The sequence below is a fragment of the Camelus ferus genome, chromosome 33 (genome assembly GCF_009834535.1).
Source record: "Camelus ferus isolate YT-003-E chromosome 33, BCGSAC_Cfer_1.0, whole genome shotgun sequence".
Classification (NCBI taxonomy): Eukaryota; Metazoa; Chordata; class Mammalia; order Artiodactyla; family Camelidae; genus Camelus; species Camelus ferus.
In genome coordinates, this window is record NC_045728.1 from 21,258,642 (window position 1) to 21,265,338 (window position 6,697).

Genomic DNA, 6,697 nt, shown 5'->3' on the forward strand with positions numbered 1-6,697 from the left:
CAAGGCCCTCCCACGCAGACTGAGCCCCACTGCCTTCAGCGCAGGGTACCCTGTTCTACACAGACTTGTTAATGAAACTCATTGCCTACTTCCCCCAGTTCCAACACCGTCATGCTGGGGGTCATGTGCTGTTTCCTTCCCCATCTCAGCCACTGCTTCCTTAAAAAAACAGTCCATCTGCTGAAGCATCTGATTGACAGGAAAAACAAAAACTCCGCGCAACGCCCTATCTATTGGTTTTCCTTTCAGTTCTACCAGTTTTTGCCTCACATATTTTGATGTTCTCTTGTTAGGTGCATATACATTTAGGACTGTATCTTCTTGGAGAATTGATGACACTTACCATTATGTAATGGTCACCTTCATCCTTGATGATTTTGTGATCTTAAATCTGCTTTGTCTAGAATGAATACAGTTACTTCCAGCTTTCCTTTGATTAGTGTTAGCATGATATTTAGCTTTCTGCATTCCTTACTTTTAACCTATTCCAGTCTTATAATTAAATTGGGTTTCTTGTAGATTACATATACTTGGGTCTTTCTGTAAAATCTATTTTGATCATCTTTAAAGTTTAGTTGGTGTTTTATAACCATTCATATCTGATTATTGATATCACTGGATTAATAACTACCATGTTTGTTTCCTATTTGTTACCTTTGTTTTTAAAAAATTTTCCCTGATTTTGCCTTTTGTTTAATTAAATTATTTTATGTGATTTCATTTTATCTCTGCTCTTAACATATCAATTATATTTCTTTATGTGTATATATATATATATATATAATATTTAGTTGTTGCCCTAGAATTTTGTGATATATATTTAAAACTAATCATTAAGTCTACCTTCAATAACACTATCCCACGTTACATGTAGTTCAGGTAACTTATAAACGTTTTCCTAATCCTTCCATCCTGTTCATTTGGCATTCCAACTTGTTGAAGGAAACAAACAAAAGCAGTTAAAAGATACTATGAAAGTTGGCGGTAAGAGCTCTAACGAAAGTCAAGTTAGGAAAAGTGAGATGTCATATGGCATTGGTGGAGGGCTTTAAATCTCAAAACGGTATTTATGAAAGGCCTTATGTAATTTGAATTGACTAAATGTAAAGAAATTAACCACACTGATACCTGGGAAAAGGCAGAAGAAATAGCAAGTGCAGAATCCGGGGCAGTGAAGTGTTCAGGGTACTAAATAACCAGGCAGGAGGCCAGTGCTACTTAACCAGTGACAGACATTGATGAAAGATTTTATCAGAAAGGAGCAAGGGGCCAGATCATGTAGTGTCTTACAGGTCAGCATAAGAACTTTTGGTTTTGATAACCCTAAAATATTACGAGCAGAGAGGCACCATGACATGATTCACTTACATTTTAAAAGAATTTTTCTCACCTCACTGAAGATGATAAACTGTCAAGTTACAGCAAGAAAGATGCATGAATATTGTTGCCATAAGTGCAAACAGTGGGATAGTGCAAAGTGATTTCATTCTGGATGTATTCTGAAGGTAGAGCTCGTAGGATTGGCAGGCAGATGGACTGCATTTAGAGTGGAGGAAAAGGAGAGGATAGAAAGATGACTTCAAGATATTTCATCTGAGCAGCTGGAAGATTTGAGTTTTCACTTACTAAGATAAAGATGGCTGTGGGAGGAGAAGCTTGGAAGGGAAAATCAGGAGTTCCTCTCTGGTTGCTGTCAGTTTGAGATGCTCACTAGACATCTAGGTGGAGATGAAAGACGCTGGATACATGAGTCTAGAATTCAGGGGAAAAGTCTGGGCTAGAAGTATAAATGCGTGCGTGTAGATGGGAGTTAGCACTGTGAGAACGGGTGAGAGCAGGGCGGGAATGGATACATACATAAAAAGCTTAGAAGCTGAACCCTAGGGCAGTCCAGCATTTAGAGGTCGGAGCAATGATGAAGTGAGATGGAAAGATAGATCCAAGAAAAAGTATGTATCTGGGAGCCAAATATAATAAGTAGTGAAAAAAAAAAGAACAGAGTAAACTACTTCAATATATGGTTTGGCTATATGAGAATAGAAGATGAATGAGAATTGACCACTGGATGTGCCAACATGGGATTTGTTGGTGACCTGAGAGAGTTGTTTTGGTGGAGAAGTTTGCTGTGGGTTACGTGGAGACGTTAATTAAAAAGCAGATTGGTAAAGAGTGTTAGTATGTAACAACTATTTTGCTCTTGGACTCTTCCAGAAAACACATCGGTGCTCCCTCTGAGATACTGGAAGGCTGATTCATTATTCACACATCTAACAAATTGTTATTGCACACTTTTCTGTACAGTGAATCATGCTGGGTGTTCAAAATACAGTGGTTAACTGCAAAGATGTGATCCCAGCTTTCAGGGAAATTATTTGTTGGACTTCTGAGCAGGATTGTAATGTAATGCTAGAAATGGGTATTTACCCTACCCACTCCAATTGTGAAGAGAAAGCTTCAAAGAGAAAATTATATATGAATTAGAACATAAGTTATTAAAGGAATAGGAGGCAAACATTCCAAGCAAATGTGGAAAGATGAGCAATGTCATGAAGGTGTGAAACACTGTGAAGACTTTTGGGAACCACAAGTAGTTTGAAATGCCATGAATTCATAGTAAAAATGACAGTGATAAAAAGTCAGAAAACTAAAGGACAGAGCTCTATTCTTTTTCCAATTTTAGTTACTGCAAAAATATTTTAAAATAAATTTTGAACTCAGGTTCATTATAATCATCTATTAATAAGTAGATATTATAGATTATTTTAATTACTATTTGTCAAATCCCATGTCAGTATAATATATCTTATTTTTATATATTTCCAATAAAAACCAATTGATACAGTAACAAATATAGTCATTATTAATTGTATAGCTTTCCAGAAGTACATTCTTTCAAAGGTGAATTTACCACTTAGTCAAGTGGAGTAAAACAGAGCAAGCCAGACCTGGTGATGGTTCTATCATATTTTTGGTACTGACTCTGGCAGATTTCCAAACTCTCCTGCCCTCTCCTACTGCTGGATCTCTTGGAGCTATCTTTGTAGACCCAGCCCTGTCTCAGCTTTGAGGACCGCCGCTGCCCTTTGGAAGAAAGCATTTAAGCAGCTGAGCCTCAAAACAGCTTTTCCTAGACCTTAATTTCAGTTCCTTTCCTTTTATGTTGCTCTCTCCTTGTGTCTGACATTAGGACCTTATTACCCTTGTTGTCTGAGCTCAAATCCCAAACAGGGTCACCTGGTCTTCCTGGACTGGGGTTCTACTTACTCTTTTCAATCCTCCTTTCTGGGGTCTTACATCCTGTCCTGGATCCAAGTCCAAGTCCAGAGGATGTATAGATATATCTCTGTTTTATACACACACACACACACACACAGTTACATGTCTCTACATATATGTGTTTTTGTTTTTGTTTTTTGGTACGTATGCTCTACTGCATCTTCTTGAATATCTGTTACTTACTAAAAGTTTTACTCTTCCTGAACCTTGACCTACTTGTCTGCTTGTGCCATGGAAATTGGATACCACAGTTTGCTTGACAGACTGAGCTACATCTCAAACCCTCTAGACTGGTGATCTCCCTGCCAGTGCCTGGTCTGCTCCCTCAGATACAGTGGCTGTTCCAGTACTACAGCCTGCTGTGGTTACCTGAACCAGATCCCAGCAGTTTAGAGTCTTTGACACTGGGGACCACATAGAAGAGTGAGGAGTCCCTTAAGAATTGGTGACACTCCTGGGCATATATCCAGAGGGAATCCTAATTCAAAAAGACACCTGCACACCAATGTTCATAGCAGCACTATTTACAATAGCCAAGACATGGAAACAACCTAAATGTCAATTGACAGATGACTGGATGAAGAAATTGTGGTATATTTATACAATGGAATACTACTTAGCCATGAAAATGATAAAATAATGCCATTTGCAGCAACATGGATGGCCCCGGAGAATGTCATTCTAAGTGAAGTAAGCCAGAAAGAGAAAGAAAAATACCATATGATATCACTCATATGTGGAATCTAAAAAAAAAAAAAAATGAACTTATATATAAAACAGAAACAGACTCACAGACATAGAATACAGACGTGTGGTTGCCAGGGGGGAGGGGGGTGGGAAGGGATAAAACTGGGAGTTCAAGATTTGCAGATACTGACTGGTATATATAAAATAGATAAACAAGTTTATACTGTACAGCACAGGGAAATATATTCAATATCTTGTAGTAGCTTATGGTGAAAATATGAAAATGAATATATGTATATTCATGTATGACTGAAGAATTGTGCTGTACACCAGAAATTGACACATTATAAAATGACTAGTTCAATAAAAAAAAAAAGAATTGTTGGTGACACCAAGTCACTAAAGTTTCTAGGGATTCAAGTGCCTGATATTTGTCATTCCCATCTCTCCCCAATAAAAATGCAGAAAATGTAAGTTTCATTCCTATACTACTTTTAACTTCTCCACTAAGTGGGTCAAACCTCTTTCACAGAAACCATTAAATTCTTAGGAGGCACAGGAAAGCAACTGAGCACTTTCCCACCAGGAAGAAAAAAGAAAGAAAAAGAAAGGCAGGAGAATAATAGCTTAAGAAATTTATCACCTAGTAAGTAGCCATCATCCTACTCTTCCATTTTGATTCACAGTCCGGTTTTTCACTACTGAGTTTTTGCAGATGAAAGAAGAAACTTTCATTTAGCCATTCACCCTAGACCCCAGCCCTGCCAACAAACTGGAAAGCACCTGTCACTGGACCAAGAATGCCTAGATATAGCCCTGCTATTTATAATCAGAAAGTTCTGCTGAATGATTAGTTGAGAAACCAGCTGTTGCTAGTATATGCCAGTAACTTAGTTGAATTTCTGGAGTAGAGGAAAAAAGAGACAGACTGTTTCTCTGATTAAAACAAGAATGATCCAAATATAAGGCAAAATTTCCTACAAGTAGACCATAGCAAGAGAGCTCCTTTGAGAAATACCTGTGGAACTTCCTGGGACTCAATCCCTGTGAAACAAGACATAACACTGAACAAGTCTCTCTGTCTCTCATTATAGTTTAAGGCCATACTCTTGTCAGAGAATACACGATTAAAACGGTAAGGGCTACAAGGGTATACACAAGACTCCTTCAAAACTCTAAAATGAATCTATTAATAATCCTCCTCTTAACACAGGGACAGCCGCCTTCTGTACGGGGTCATTTTGGGAAGCAGTGAGGATGTGCGGGAAGAGAATTAAGCCTGGGGATGCCTGGGCTCTTCTGCTGTCTAACATTTAGAAAGTCACAATTGCCCTGAGTTCAGTATCTGTATTTGTATAATGGGATTAATAAAAGCCCCCTTACATAGTTCTTGAGAGAATTAATTTAAAAACCACAAAAGTGCACTGAAAAACTTGACTAGCCACAAATGTAAGGTGATATTAGTTATGAATGGGTATTTGAAAATCAGAATTAGTTACAAGCTTATTTTTCTTTGTAACTCAAAAGGAAGGATCCTATCATCCTGGGTCCACTAACCAACCCTATTACCTTGGTTAAGTCGCTTAAACTCTTTGAGGCTAAATTTTCTACTAGAAATGGGGGAAATAATGCTGCCTGCCTGATAGATTTCTAGGGAGAATTGAAAGAGCTAATACATGTGGAGCACTCAGTATGTAGCAAATGCACAATAAAAGATTGTTACTAAAACTGTGGTCTGCTCAGGAAGACATCCCAGCAGGCCACTCTCACCTTGTGAAACACTGTCTAAGTAGCACCTGGACTCCCTCCATGATCTGTGTTCCTCCTCTTTTAAAACGTTTCCCAACAGTCTTGCTATTGCAATAGTTACTGTCATAACTACTGTGGTTATATCCGTCACTTCTTTTGCACAGGGGTTAGCAGAATTAGCATCGTTAAAGTTACACTTTTATTGTGTTAGGTATCATTGAAAAGTTTTACAGTATAAATAAAGTCAAATAATTTCAAAGTTAGGAAGAACTTTAACTGAAGTTATTCATTCAAATTGAAAATATCCTTAATGGCACCCCTGAAAGATGGTTCTTTTTACACTTTCTTGGGTATTTCCAGACAAGGAGATAACTACCTCATAAGGTTGCTTATTTCATCCATGTACATTTTCTAATAATTAAACTTTCTTTCTATGTTGAAAATAAATCTCTTTCTACCAGATCTGCCCAGGATTCTTGAGTAACCACATGGAACAGTGCATATGAAGTCTGTTTAGCAGCCCTGCAAACGTTTGAAAAATCACATTATATCTCTGTTTCTCTTTGGATGCAAAACTCAGATTTCTAGAATCCATAGCATAGAGCTTAAAAGCACTGGCTTTAAAATTACAGTCTCAGTTCACTCATTTTCTATTTGCTTATTATTTTTTTTTTTTTGGAGGCTGGAGTAATTAGGTTTATTTGCTTATTTACTTTTTAAAATAGAGGTACTGGGGATTGAACCCAGGACCTTATGCATGCTAGGCATGCACTCTACCCCTGAGCTATACCCTCCCCAGCTCACTCACTTTCTAATTGTGTATATAATCAAGTTTTTAATCTGCTTTTCAGGGTTTTTTTTTTTTTTGTCAAATAATATCACCTACTTTATAAGGTTTCATTTGGAGATTAAATATAATAAATTTTAAAAGTTAGCATACCACTAAAATACCTAAAAATGCCCTAAGGAGGCAAAAGACCTGTAC